This window comes from Empidonax traillii, unplaced genomic scaffold (genome assembly GCF_003031625.1).
Source record: "Empidonax traillii isolate 1590-97213 ecotype Southwest subspecies unplaced genomic scaffold, ASM303162v1 scaffold58:size1836614, whole genome shotgun sequence".
In the NCBI taxonomy this organism is placed as follows: Eukaryota; Metazoa; Chordata; class Aves; order Passeriformes; family Tyrannidae; genus Empidonax; species Empidonax traillii.
In genome coordinates this window covers 229,979-245,562 of record NW_020955251.1, presented here as the reverse complement: position 1 = coordinate 245,562, position 15,584 = coordinate 229,979, and the positions used below count along the sequence as shown (strand labels likewise).

At 40.3% G+C, this 15,584-nt stretch overlaps 1 protein-coding gene across 1 annotated transcript in view; it reads right to left on the bottom strand.

The window, feature by feature from the left end:
• DPP6 (dipeptidyl peptidase like 6) overlaps positions 1-15,584 on the bottom strand; it is a 245,207-nt gene that overhangs the window by 53,860 nt on the left and 175,763 nt on the right. The window lies entirely within an intron of this gene.

The window sequence follows — 15,584 nt, the reverse complement described above, 5'->3', positions numbered from 1 at the left end:
TTTTTGATATTTCAGTAATGATGTTGCTGTTGAAAAGGTACTCAGAAAGATGCCCATAAAAGGTGTCAGAGTTCAAGTATTTAAGGAGGAAACAATATTGCCATCATAAGAAATTATTTTGAATACTGGTAGAACCTAGTTCTCATTAAACTCAAAGAGCTTCTAATTTCTAATACTTTTCTTATCATTTAATATTCTTCATTGTAAAGATGAGTTCATCTTACAGATCTCCAGAAATGCTATAAAAATTCACTCTTTGTCCAAAGTGTCTCCAGTTACTGACATTTGGAAGACACTAACTTGGCTTTTTAAACCTCCCATTTTGTGAAAGGCAATAATGTAATCCATTTTCATTAAGAGCCTTAATATCATGTGAGTCATTCCTATTTAAACCACCAGAAGGGCTTGCATATGCCGTACAGATTGATGGGCAGGAAGATGGGCCCCATTACTTTAATATGAGAATAAAAATTAAAGAGGCTGCAGAGTGTTTCTAAGCCTTCACCACCAAGTCCTGCTACACAGGGTCCAAGCAGCTCCAGTGCCTGGCCACTAGAAAAAGGACTGAGGATTTTCCAAGTTTAGACCCACCAGGTTTGTACACCACTCTATGATGACCCCTCAATCCAACCAGGACATCCCTCTAGTCTGAAGACCAGAAACTCACTAATGAGTCTTTTATTTTTTAAAAACATTATTTCTTGAGCAATCCTTGGAGAATAGACAATTACATTCATCACAGAGCAAATAAACACTTTGTTAATCCAGACTTGCATATGGCTTGGGATAAAAATCAAGGTAACATCAGACAGGGTGCAAGGGAAAATCATGCTCGACACTTATGTATTTTACAAATAACAAATTAATTAACCAATGCTTAATGGCAACATCTAACTGGGGTTTTGGAAGTATATTTAGGAAGTCACAAATGTTGCATGGGAAAGCACATCTGGTAAATTTGCTTTAATGCATTGTTCCACCTGTTCTATGTACATTTAAAAGATGCTGCTTTTGACTTTAATATTGGTTGCCCATTAAGTAGATAATTAAGAGTGTAAAGGAAAAGGAGTAAAGATGGATGGCACATGAATCCTTGACATTTTAACATTAATTAGGAATGACTTTATTCAGCAAACATTTTCTGCAGGATCTCAGACTTAATGAAGCAGTTTTGCTGAAGGTCACACACCCAGAAAGGTTTTAGTGCAGGTTTTGTGGTCCTCTGTTAATGAGATTTAATTGAGTGAACCTTTGCCTTGAATCAAAGCCAGGACCTTGCTGTTATTAGAGAGATCAGTTAGTTTTAGCAAACCAGGGAATGTTCTCATGAAATATAAAATGGATTAGTACCAGAAAGTTTCAGCTAAAAGTAAAACATAATTTGCAGCCCACTTGTTCTTGTTCTCTCTATTCCTTGCATTTGCTGAAACCACGACACACTTGCTCAGAAAATCAGTTGCAATCGATACTCCTGAGTCTTTCCAAAGTTAGTTCAGAACCTGCCTCACATTTATGAAAAAAAAGGTTTTCTTTAAACACCAAAGCCCCCCTACACATACAGCTCATGACCTCCTGACTAAGAGTATAAAGTGATAATTGATCAAAACCTTCGCTCTCTTCCCCAAAGCTTGTGGTGACTGATTGCTACATGATTTCAGGATGTTGTGAGTGAGCTGCTGAGATCCCCTCACAGTCAGATGCTGGTGGGTCTGTGCTTTGCTTGCCAGCCACACCAGGGCGTGCAAACCCAAAACCAGTGAGAATAAAGTGTGTTGTTGCCCTAACTGAACAGGGGTTGTTCAGACATGCTGGCTGGGTTCAAGCACAGGGGCTGAGGCAAGTCAATGCTTATTCCATGTTAGCATATTCAGTATTGAATCACTCTGAAACAGCTGGATGACCTTGCTTACAAGTAATGACTCTTTGATGGGGATGTATTAGCCAGCAAAATGTTTGTTGAGTCATACTGGTGAATTGGCCTTTCTGCTGAACGTGGCAAAGTTCTGACTTGCTGTTTGGGAGAAGATACAGCCTTCACCAATGACTGACTGAGAAAGCCATTGGTAGCTTAGAGGTTTCTTCTAATTTTTCAAGTTGACAGGAATAACTTGTAATTTTCAAGTGTGAGTTAACAAAACCAGGCGTGTACAAGAAGACAGTAATACTTGGACAAACCAGTTCTATGACAGGTACCATTGCAACCCTTTCCTATCACCTTCAAGAAAAAAAAAAAGGAAAAAAAAGAAAAAAAAAAAGAAGTAAAGATGATATCAGGAGGAAAGATTGAGAAAAAGAAATAATTTTTCAAGTGAAAAAATTATATTTGCTTTTCTGTCATCTTCTAGACATCTGAATGTTGTGCCCACTTCTGGTGGAACACCTTGTGTTACATAGGTGGGCTGCAATTAACAGCTGCACGTCACTGACTTCAGAAAGGTAACTTCCAACACCTGAGGAGGTGTCCTTGCCGACTGAGCAGAAAGGCTTATTTATCTGTACCTAGAAAAGCTGAGGCTTCCTTCACCTCGAGAGTCCAAAATAAGGGTGCAATGGACAGAGGCACTTAGGAAATTTCAACCATTAAAATCATAGAAGCGTTTGGGTTGGAAAAGCCTCCAAGACCATCAGGTCCAACCGTTAACCACTGTGTTCACCACTAAACCATATTCCCAAATGCCACATCCACATGCCTTTTGAACAGTTAAACTAATTTGGATCATGCAATCAAAATCGTCTTCTTGTTCTGAGCGTTGCATTTTCTTCTTCAGTAGAAAATCCAAACAATATTATGAATGTTGTACCCACAGAATACAAAGATAGATAATAAATAGTTTGATTCTCCTCTGAGTAGATATATGCATACACACAAACATATCTAATTTTCTCTCAATAGACTGATTAATTCAGAATATTTTAATTTTTGCACCAAGTATTATGTAAGATTTTGCCTGACAGAGGGAACTTCCCCTTCAATATTATTAATTGCTGATGTGGTAAAGTACAGCATTTCTGGGGAGTGTAATCAATGGTTTTGTTTGTGTGATGCATTGTAGCTGATGATCATGAAGTATTTGGTGTGTTGAGGACATTTTGCTGTTTTATTAAAACTGTTAATAAAAAGGAATTTCAAGCAAAGCAAAATTAAAGCCTAACATAAAGGCCGTGGCTTACATTAGGAAAGAAAGCTCAAAAGAACTTGCAGTAGGACACATCAAAAGAACATGGGAGGAAGAGAGATCAGAGAACAGAAAGGGGGTCTAGGAAAGGAGGAAACAAAGACTTCTGAGATAGCAAAACCCCAAGGGTTGTCATAGAAACATCAGATAAATACAAATGCTTATTTGACAGCTGCCATCTGTTTTAAAATCAATTACTAGATCATCTCGAAGCACCAACCACACGTCCAAATCAACTGCTATTGTACAGTTTGAAAGCAAGTATTTTTAGCCAGTTAGGGAAAACTTATTGCTCATATTGGCCTTCACTGACCCATGTTTCAGGGATGGCTACAGAAGACCACCATGCCATGTTTCATTTACATGCAATAAATTTTTTCTGTCGGTGTAGGTCTACAATGACTTCCATTAAATCATTGTAATAGGTATAAAATGAGTGTTACAGTAGCTATGTGTATGTAAATAGTATAAAACTGTTTTATATTATTATATCCAATTTACATTTTCCTGTGTTGACATTATTTTGTGCTGATGTCAGCAACACCCCTGCAGCACCATTGATTTCAGAGCAATTAATCCTCTTTCACAGTTGTCTAATTTAGCCAGGTGGAAAAAAACCCACAATTTTGCAGGGCCACTGAACAGTTCAACAACATATTGCAGTGAAAGAAAAACTTGATTTTTTGGCTGAGCGCAAACTCCAGGCTCAGCCCAGTCCCACAGTTCCTGTGTGCAAACAACCACCATCCTCGAGGTGCTTATGCCATTGTCCAAGAGATCCTCACGAAAAACAAGTTGCAGCGCTGACCCCCGTGGTGCTTTATTCCTACTTGGAACACACAGCCTCCTCTGCCACTGAGAGGCAACAAGCTTGTGAAGAATAAACTATTACTTGCTTTCATGGTGTTTTTGAGGACGTGCTTCAGAGAACACTTTATAAACACCGAATCCTTGATCCAAAATCTCCCCAGCAGACAGCAGCAGCATTGTGCAGCCACAGAGCCGACCAGACGTAGGCGAGCAGCTCCTACATGTTTGGCAGCCACAAGAAGGTGGCAGCCCCTCAGGAGCCCAGCCAGGAGTTCCACATCTCCTCGTGCACAGGGAAGGTGTGGGCTGCAAGTGTCATTATTTCCCCTTAGTCATGGGGGTTTAATTGCTTGAACACATGTTGTTTTTTGCTCAGACAGTCTTGCAGCCTCTTGCTCCTGCAGAACATCATTCTGAGACAGCAGCAGAGGGTTTGGCAAGGCATTTTGCTCCCCTGTGGCCTGATGCTGAGGGCCTGGAGAGAAGCTCATTTTAGCCAGGTGGTTCATGCTGGGAACTGAGGATAACCCCATGGGACTCTTCATGTGCTCTACATGGTCAACAAGGTCACATCTTTCTTACCTCCACATCCCTTATGTGGGCCCCAGAGCTGCTGAGCGGCTTGAGCCAAGCCCAAGCTGAGCAAACAGGCAAACCTCATGAATGTGAACACTAATGAGCCATGGTTCACCTTTGTTCTGTGAGAAGGTGGCTCTGTGTGACAACACCACAAGCAGCTGTGCTCCAGCAGAAGACTGTGCTCACTGTTGCTCACTGATACCTGGCAAGGACCCCTGAGGGAACATAGGGATGAAGAGAAAACTGTCCAGCAAAGCCAGAGTGTGCACTTCAGAGACAACTCTGCCAGCCAGCCTGGCTGAATCCTGACCACTCCAACCTGGATCTGTAGTCCCAACTACCAGCAATAACCACGATTGTTTCTCTAGGACAATCTTTAGAATACCTATCCTCAAGAAGCAGGATTAGATCACGTTAGGATGGCACTAAACTCCTGACAGAAGAGACTTTCTGAGAATAGTAATTTTGTCCCACTTCAAAACTGCTAGTTTAATGATTGTGGTTCGATTTTTTTAAAATTTTTTTTCCTCAGATCCATCAATTCTACTAATTTGTCGTGTTTACAACACAAAAGGATCTTGTAGTTGTTATATGAGTCAGGGCATTGGAGTGTTGTTTACAAGGTTATTGGCAAGTAGCTGCCAGACCTTCTTTGCTGTCTGCATGCTTGGGGACTTCAAAAGCTGGTATTACTGAACACCAGCCTGATCTCCAGGTATATCCCTACAGTTCCTGCAGAATACACACAGAAAGCCAGGCTCTGACTCTAGTAACTAAAAAACAATGAATGTTTAAAATCTCCCTTATACAAATGGATTTCTTGAGAAAAAAGCCCCACATAACAAAATAGATACACAGAAGCGTGAGATGTTATCTGAGAAGTGCACGTGAATTCTCACAAAAGAAGAGAAGAATTTAGCTACTTGGAAATGACCAGAGAGGTTCCTACAGACCATCTTTACATCATGACACAATGAGCAAACTCAACTCTGCAGATCTCACTGGAGAAAACCACGTAGAGAAGCTGTCCCTCAGGTCTCACATGGACTGTGGGTCTCCATCAGGGGCAATGAACAACTCCCCAGGAGGTTTAGCACACCCTCCAGAGCAATCACGGCAGGCAGGCAGGGTTACTGTATGTCACACACAAAGCAATACTATCCTACTGGCACATCAGCATTTTGGGGCCTGCTTTGCGGTAAAAGCTGTCCTCTTCGGACAGACACACCAGAAAAACAGTGACCTGCCTCCACAGCCTCCCTCTGCTCTTTTCAGAATTTACTTTCTCAGTGCTTCTCACTTTTATTTCCCTGTGCAGCATCCTTAAGAATCCTTAGCTATTTGCTTTCAAAAGCATTAATGACTAACACTCACAACAGCTCCTGACAATTAGCAGGTGTCCTGCTTTGGTGGTGTGAGTCAGTCAGTCTCAGTAACAACATCTTGGACAACGTCTGCTTGACCAGGCAGACATTTCATCAGCACCTCTAAGGCTGTGATCTGTCAGGATGTCCAGACGTAATAATGAAAGTGGGGACTGAATTATGAAAGCAGAAATATTAAAGATCATGTCATCAGCTATTCCCGTTTCTCCTCCAAAGAGTGAATGCATCTAGGAAACCCATCTGCAGTGGCACACTGATGAATAATAAGAACGTATTTTTCCATCACCTGGCACAAACACAAACCCACAGCCTGTTGTCAGTTCTCCCTGAAAGCCTGCTAACTAGAGGCACTAAATCTGTAGAAACTTTTCCCGGTAAAAGTCTTCCGGGTGATTTGCACTGTAGCTCACTGATGTGGGTAAATGCTGATTGCAAAGTTGTATTGTGCCTTCTCAATTGCTAAGGGCCTCCATGAGACAGGATTCACACTGCCCAAATGCAGCAGGGGTCCTTATAGTCAAATCTCTTCTTCTTTCTTTATCCCCCACTGCCACTTAACAGGTTGCTGCGCCTGGAAATACAATTTGCTTATCTGTGCAATGCAGTGAGACAAATCAAGGCTTTCATTATATGCTGAATATTACTCTATTCAAACCTGCTCAAGTAGCTTCCACTTCACCTTTCCTTTAAATTAAAAGTTACAGGTTCTTCCTAACTAATCTATGGGGTTCATGATAAAAGGAAGATGGACAGCCAACCTTGGCACAGGGGATCCATTTCAACAGCTACAGACATATCAAGAAAGTTAGTGATCACAAAACCCTCTGAATTTGACTATCAAAAATTCATTAGACGATTGCAATAGTTCAAGAACACAAGTGCCCAAAAGCAATCTCTTTTAATGTTTCATAAAGAAATATGAGAGATAAGAAGAACTGAACAGCTTGACATTGCTATTAAGGAACTTGATTCTTCAACCCCACGGACTTTTATCAGCACTTGCACAAGCTGTCTTTCATGTGAATTGCTTGCATGATTTATTCACCCTGAGCAGCACCTGATAGTCACCCAGCCTGAGTGCTAATAAACGTCAGTTAACACTGCAAAACACAGCCCTGCTTTATGAAATGGGAGCTGGAGCACATTGACTGAATTTAGTTTAGCTCCAAATTCCTTACCTGGTTTAAACTGCCACAGTCATTGAACAGCCATTAAAAAACCACTTAGAGTATATATTGCCCTGCTATGGCAATATTCCCAGAGGTTTCAACCTGAACAGTGATTCAAGATCTGGCTAACTGAGAGATTTAGCTCAATAATGACTCAGAGGATGAATCTGATTTTACAGTACTGAATAATCAGAGGAATTACTGAGATCAATAGAGTCACCCAGGAATAATAAAAAAAAAAAAAAAAAAAAGAGAGCATGATAAAACCAGAATTCAAATTAGCTTAAAGCAATATTTTATAAAAAATGCTCTTATCAAATAACAGGAACATTTATTACTAATGAAGGTAATGGTATGTAATCAGGTTATGCCACTGATGAACCAGTGGGGGTTTGACTGTGTTTATCAGAGTGGTGGCACTTGCATGTTGAACAGAATTCTCTTCTTGCTAGGTGTGTGTCTTTAAGGTCCTCTGCTATGGACTCAGGAAAGCATAAAGAAAAGACAAACGTATCTGCAGGATGATGTCCACCCAACAAAATCTCATTTATTCCTACTACCAGGAAATACCTTTTTTAACAATATTTTTGAGCTGTAGACTCCTGTGTAGTTAAGATTAAGACTCTGGGCAGACCTTTATTATGGCTTTTCAGTATTTGAAGGGGGGCCTATAAGAAAGACAGGGGAAAACTTTTTAGCAGGGCCTGTTGTGAAAGGACAAGGGGTCATGGTGTTAAACTGAAGGAGGGTTGGTTTAGATCTGATATACAAAAGAAGTTTTTTACAATGAGAGTGGTAAAACACTGGCACAGGTTGCCCAGAGAGGTGGTGGATGCCCCATCCCTTCAAGGTCAGGCTGAATGGATCTCTGAGAAACTTATTCTGGTCAAAGATATCCCTGTTCCCTGCATGGGGGTTGAACTAGATGCGCCTTTAATATCCCTTCCAACCCAAACTGTTCTATGATTCTGTGAAATGCTGACAGAACACAAATCAACTTGTAGTGAACAACATTTCTGCTACTACAACTTAAAGGCCCCTTATGTTAATACAACATGCACAAGCCCAGACAAGGACAGGCAAACTAGAGAAACACCTTCCCTTCTACTGAGGTGGAAGGAAGCGGAAAGAAAACTACTATGAGTGTTTTCCTTCACATTTGCAGAGCACAAAGGCTTCGAAGGCCTTCAAGGATGCTGAAGGGGCACTGGGGGATGAGCAAGGTGGTGTCACCCAGCTCAAGCTCATGAGAGGGAAGTGCTGGGCTTGGTCAGGCACGGGGTGCTCAGTGCCCTGCCCAGTGAAGATTTGGTCCATGGCATGTTTCTAACCCCCACATACGTGTATATTCACTAACATTTTTCTTTTTGAATTCATGACCCTTTTAAATTCCTAGGAGAGTCCAAAGTTTGTGTCTCTAGTGACTACTGGTTTTGCTTTAAAGCCACAACAATTAGAATCTTCTAATGACAGCTTCAGTTGGGTAGTGACTTAAATACCAGATGATGTTGACCATTCATAGTGGAAATGGAATTCCAGAGATTTACAATTCTTTAAAAATTGTGTTGTATTGATGTGAGTTTTATATTCCCTGTTGTGCCTTGTTTCTCATGGTTGTACATTGATTCCATTATTTTCAACTGCTTATTTTCAGATGACAAAACCCCCACCCAGTAAACCAGCATATACAAATTTCTGAAAAAATATACCAAAATGTACAGAAATGTATGTATAAACACGCACACAGAGCCATGCAGTAGCAGTGAAATGAAATTGCCTGTATAATTGGATCTAAAAGTGGTAGGAAAAAACTTATTAAAAATGAATATCATAGAAAGGCAATTAAGAATTTTAAGGGAAAAAAAGCCCTGATTAATTAACTGCAAATTATAAGTATTACTTTGAATTGGGTTGTACAGAACAGGATCAAATTACCAATTATCCCTGCCTGCTTTGTTCAAAGATCATGAATGTGCATTTTAATTTACGCTGGATAAAGCTAAATATACTGAGAACCAGCATGTACAATTTTGCAGAAATCGCTGGGGATGAGGGGGAACTCCCCCATTACCATATAAATGACATGCACAGACTTATAAATGACATGCAGTAGATGCAGCTCATATTGTTCCTTAGGATGTAGCAGGCAAATACCGGAAATTAAAATAAAGCTTATAACCCAGCAGATAATAAATGTAACCCATACCCCACAAATCCCCATCTACCAAAGATAATTTTATCTGCTGTTTTCTGCTGATTAAGGGCGGCTTTGGAAAAAAAAACAAAACAACACCCCTCCTCCTATCCACTCTTTATCTGTTGCATTTATTGGCAGGATGGAGATGGCTCCACTTTTATCTACCTTACAGCTCACAATACCTAGCGTGGATTAATCTTTATTACCAAGGTCATCATAGCCTGCTCTAGTCTTAAAAACTTCCTATTTAGTATTGAGGACAATTCCTACATAAAAACAAAACCCCAAAAACCAAAATAGCCCAACTCATTATACCATTTCCTTCCCTGATAGTATATTTTTACCACGACATCCATGACATTAGCAGTGCTGCTGTGTTGAGGTTGCGGCTGACCAGTATCTCGTTATTCCCTGCAGTGGTCTGGGAACTGGCTCTGGTTGTGTGGGGTGCTTGTTGAGCACTAGGCACAGCCAGGGCACAGGACACATCAAGCTGTCAAGTAATTTCCCACCACCAGACTATGAAATGCATCTTTTGAAATGCCTTGAAATGTTCAGATGGCAAACATTATCAAATGGCAAAGAAAATACCACTGCCTTTGCTGAGTAGGACCAAAAATGGTGAGTTGTACTCCTTGCCTTTTACTGTTCATGACTAAAAAAAGTAATTTTCTAAGTCATGTTATTCCCAGAGTATTGTATGTGGGTTGCACTCAGAGGTGCTAATTTTAATATACAAATTGTCCTTTCTTTCTATGACTTCCTTGGATGACTTTCATCTTTTCTTGGTAACTTTCCTCCTGGAAAACCCAGCAGCTCTGGGCTGGCTGAACCAGGTGACATAGGGCTGTGGCAGTGCCTGAGGTGGGTGTTCTGCCCTGCCCCTGTGGGTACAGAGACTTGTGTGTGGGAAGCTTCATCAGGGAGGGAGGCTGCAAATTACTCTTCTGTCTTCTTCCAAGTGATGTTTCTCTGTCATTCCCTCCAACCCCTGAAGATTGTGTGCTCCAGCCTGCAGCTATAAATCCCAATTATGTCGTTGGCATGTTGCGTGGGAGGTTTCATCTTCATCAGGCTTAGCAGGATTCCACCAGGACGTGAAAATACTCAAAGCATGGTTACATCATGATTACACATATTTTTATTATATTTTTTCCAGTGTGAAGAGCATTTCTTTAAGGAGGGATAACAGGATGTCTGGTTTATGTTTTCCTGATCTACATTCCTGAACTGAAAAAGGCACCATGATATACTGCTATAAACACAACCACCTGGCTGGGTAATTGACTGTAAATTATCTTTCTGTGCCCTATGTACTCAGAGAGATGGTTTAGTTTTAAGTCCAAATTCATAACTGGACTTAATAATGTATCTAGTAATTCATACCTACTAAGGATCCAGTTCTTGTTTCTCAATGTGATGTAAAGAAATGTAACAGTGTCATGCTTGCCCCATAAGGACTGATGTGTTTGAAGGAGCCAAATCCACTCCCAAGACAGTGGGATAGAGGAAAACAGAGCTCTCCATTTCTCCACTCTTCCTGCAACTTCCCTTCAGCTGAGATGCTGTTATGCAGTGCTGTGCTGAGGGATCTGCTCATTAAAGATAATCTTGGGCCGTGGTAATTAGGAGATCACGTACTACGACACTTCCGAATGGCAGCTCACACCAGGAGAAAATTGCTGTTACATCTGCATTTCTGTCTTGCTACTCCCACCTCTCACCTGGCACCACATGATCTCTGCTAACAGAGCCAGAAAAACACCACTGAAGTTACCATTTCTCCTTTCTGGTTTTATTATTCTGTCTTGCATAATGTTTAATCCTGCAAAAGCCCTGAAACATTTGTGAAGCGTGCCAAGCTTCCCTGGTTCACTGCTTGCCAGGTCAGCACCCAGTCCAAATTATTCTCACTCCCAAGGTCAAAATCAGATGCCCAAAATTCGTAGGCCAGCTCTTAAACAAAAGATGTCCCATAAGCAGCCTTGTGCTGTTCTTACTCCAGCAATGTAACATTTTAACTGGGTCACTCCCCAGAGAGCATTTTTAAAAGGACCCCGAGTTCCTGAGTGGCAGAAGTGGGTTTCTTATTCCTCTCAGTGTGCTCACTGGAGCCACACAAGCAGGATGACAACTTCTCCCACCGTGGCTCCGGGTCTGGTGTTTATCAGGAGTGCCCATAAACCAGATCCACGGTCCCACTGACAGACCAGCTGAGATGGGGAAATTTACAGGGAAATTCCCAAATCTACTCCCTTCTCCATAGTGCTGGCAACAATCACATCGGTTTCCTGAACCTTTTCCTGGCCCTCCCATCCCACCACTGCTAAGTATCCTCAGTATTTGCTGAGAGATCCACAGTTGTATCAGATGTCAAATATTAGAGAAAAGGGTTGAGAAGCATGAAAGGATTCTAAAATACCTACATTTAGCTGAAAAATTATTTATCCAGGCTGTCATCACACATGATATAATCTGGGCAAGAAGTGCTACATCACAGGGCTTTTGGACCCTTATCAAGAGCCCCCACACGTATAGGCCTCAAGGCAATTCACAGGATGTTGGGAAGAGAAGGGTAGAGAGGAGGGAGAGATAAAAAACAAGATAAGTTTAAAGCACCATAATTAATCCTTTCCCTCCTCTTATATTTATGCAACTTTGTGCTGTGCCTCCAAGGGGCAGCACAGCCTCAGCTATCACATCTGAAATCCCTCAGCTGCTGGGGATACAGCTCTCACCTCCTGTCCCATTCTCTACCATGTCTAACATGCTGGTGATATCCAGAATAATACACAACAGTCTAAGGGTTATTTTGGGTCAGTTCAATAATCAAGTGAAGTTTAATTTCTAAAATGAGATATTGAATCTTTTAAGTCATCTCCATGCCTACAGTCTGAGGCAGAGAGTAGAAAATCAAAATAAATGCAATAAATACAGTGATCTCCAGATAATTCCCATCAAGTAAGATTTATTTCTGTGTCTTTTTTCAGACTGTTGTCTTCAATTTTAAAAACACAATAGCATGAAAACACAATGTTTTGCTTTTAGGAGTTGTTTTTCTTCAGTTCTATTTCTTACCAGTTTCTCAAATCTTTAATCTAGCTATCATGAAAGCCTCCTTTAAAAAATAGCTTTTGATGTAGTCTTATGCAGTAGCTACTGGTGGTTATTTTTTTCCCCTGCTATTGTTGTTAAATCAAATCCAAGGCAATTATTCAACTTTGAGCAAAAGCAAAACTGATGTAGGAGGCAAATGCTTGTGAGTCATATGTGTAAAAAGGGAAGGGCTGAAGTGATTTGCTCCTGTTTTCTGGGATTTGCAAGGCAGGTAAGAGTCCATCAGCCCCTTCACAATTCAGAACAGAAGTAACAGTCTTGACAGAGCTGGGGCAGCTTTTACAGCAGATTTTTGCCTGCTGCTCAGAGGGTGCCCCATGGCTTGGAGGGGCTCCTGCTCCTGTAGAAATCACTTTGGACCAGTCCAGCCTTCCTGCACAGTAACTTGCACAAACACGTCTCCAGCTGTGCATCCCTCATATGTGACCAACACTGATGGACACTTGGGGCCTAAGGTGAGACTCTCACCTCAGTTTTGTGTCCTACTTTCTCCCATCTCATCTAAAACCAGGTCAATAATTGTGCCTCAGTTTGCCTGTTTCTAAAAAGATGGTAATAATTCCTGTTCTACCAGGACATTATGGGAGATTTTATTAATTGGTGCTTGCAAAAGGCATTAAGATCAAGACAGAATAATTGCTTCAGTGTAGGTCATAATTAGACTCGTATCAAGAGATACATCTGAGCGTCATCTGTGAAGCTCATTTAATCTTAATCTCACATTTTAGCTAAAAGTGTGTGGGTGCTAAGGAAGGGAGCTGTTCTTACAAAAGCAACCACTGTATTTAGCATGAGGTTCAAGCACTTTGTTACACAGACACCCGAACAGCCCCTGCAAGGGATGTTAAACACAGGGGAGACCAGAGAACAGTTCATGCTGCAGTGAAGACAAGAAAAAGACCTTGCAATGGAGCAGGACAGAGCTGTCTGAAGGGAAAACCAGTGAGACCATCAGCAATCCCTGCCCTGGGAGGAGAGGCTCTACTTGGCTGAGGGTCATCTCAGAGGCCAGCACTAATCTGATCAAAAAGGGGATTGTGAAAGCTCATCCGACTCAGACTGTAAAATCATGCTCTTGAATTCTAATAATTTCTACAGCAACCAGTTGTCACGCCACGAGGAATTATGAGCTAAAGTTGAGGGGGAAAGAACAAGTTGACACACTTTTGTGGATCCCAAATCCTGCCACAGGCAGAACTTTAGGCTTTCCGTTTTAAAAAACAGTTATATTTCCATAAAGTGTGCTCTAGAAAGTACTTTGTGTAAAAGTAAGGCTCGTGTTTCTAAATGTGATAGAAATGGGGATTATCCCAGGAAGTATCCCAGAATTATGAAAAGATTTTGATAAAAATCAAAATAAATGAGGAAACTTTGGAGACAATTTCAAGAAGACATGCAACAGAATGATGAATTTTTGTACTCATTAAATCTTATAAATGACATTATTTTCAAAAGAGAACCTTTTTTCTTATTCTTTTCTGCAGTCTGCTCACTTTTCCACTGAATATTTTATGTAACAGCTTTTTGAATTAAAATTCAAGTCAAAAACAGCACAAACACACCATCAAAGAACCGACCGCACACGCTAATCAAAAGCAAAATAGGATTTCATCTCACATTGCTTCTTTCCAATCAGGATGTTATTTGCATACTATATTTTTTTCCAGCAAATCATGCAGATTTCTGGCTGTTTGCAGCTCTCTCGAATCCTGATGGATTCTGCTCCAGCCTCTCCACAGTCTTACCACATGGTGGCAATGTAACCTCCACCTTCCTGCTAAGGAGGTGAGTTGCCTCTGATTTCCTCCTTCATTACTTCTTATTCACTCTAATTATCATATTTGTAGGTGGCAATTACAGACTTCTGAGTTTCTGCTTTCCATTTCCTCTATAAATTTAATAGAGGCTTGTTGGGTTTATTTTTCAAATAAACTCTGCAACATTTCTAAGGACATTAAACTCTGTAATATAAGAGTTTTCTTTCAGTTAATGCAATATTGCATCTTTCTCTGATCTATAATGAAGTTTTTAGGACCACTCTGGAATTATTCCCTTTCGCCAACAAGCATTCATATATCCTTCTGTTTTAACTCTTTCTTTCCTAGATAGTACCTACTCTCTTAGTCTGTGTTGCTTCTCTTGCCTCATTGGAACTGGGAAAAAAAAAGAGTGAATTTATTTAAAACAGACTTACAAAGAATGCATGAAACACAAACAAGAAAAATTAGGAACATATATATAACAACAACGACAGAAAATATTAAAAGATTCCTCCTGGAAAGGAAATTCAGATGCAGAAGAAAAGGTGATCCTTGAGAGATAAAGCTTTTGTAAACCACGGTAAGGAATAAAATTGTAGTCTAAATTTTAAATTATTGTGCTACAGAGAAAACTGAAAAAAAAATTGTTACTACTTCAATTTTCAATCAGTATGTAGAGATAGTTTGGATCTAAAGTATGATGTAAATCTTTTTTCCTGCATTTTTCAAAAAGTGTTGATGTTTCTCAGGCTGGAATATAACTATACCAGGTCTCAGTAAAAGGTATTTTCTCTGATATCCTGCCCAGGTACCACAGATTTAAGGCTTACTTGGTTATAAGAATACAGCACTATGTAAGTTAAAGAAAACACTCAAAAAAGAAAAAAAGTCTTGAAGTAAAACTCAAAATAATTTAAGGAACATGTACATTTGTTAGGGTATCAACTTCTTCTTAACTCTATAATTTTCATCTCAATCTAATATATAAATCAGGGTATTGTACATACTAAATGAGATTGTAATTGTGGATTTTACACCTACTTTGCTGGCACATTTGTGTGAATGATGGGAAGTATTTCTCAGCTAATAGTTTGGAATTGAAGAACTCTGCCCAATAGACCACAGTGGTCACCCTTCCCTGTAAAATCAGTACCAGGTAAGATGAAGAGTAAATCTTGGTGTAGCTTACACACATATAGCCAGTGCAGCTGCAAGGCCATCTAGGGGGTTTAGCTACATCACAGGAAATTTTATGGATAAAAGCATAGAGCACTTGAGAGTTTGTCTAGTACTATATGATGCTTCCATTCTCATTAAAATCTGAAAAAAAACCCCTTTAAAATTGAAAAAAAAACATCCCTTCAAAATCCATAATTAAGGAATTCACTAAT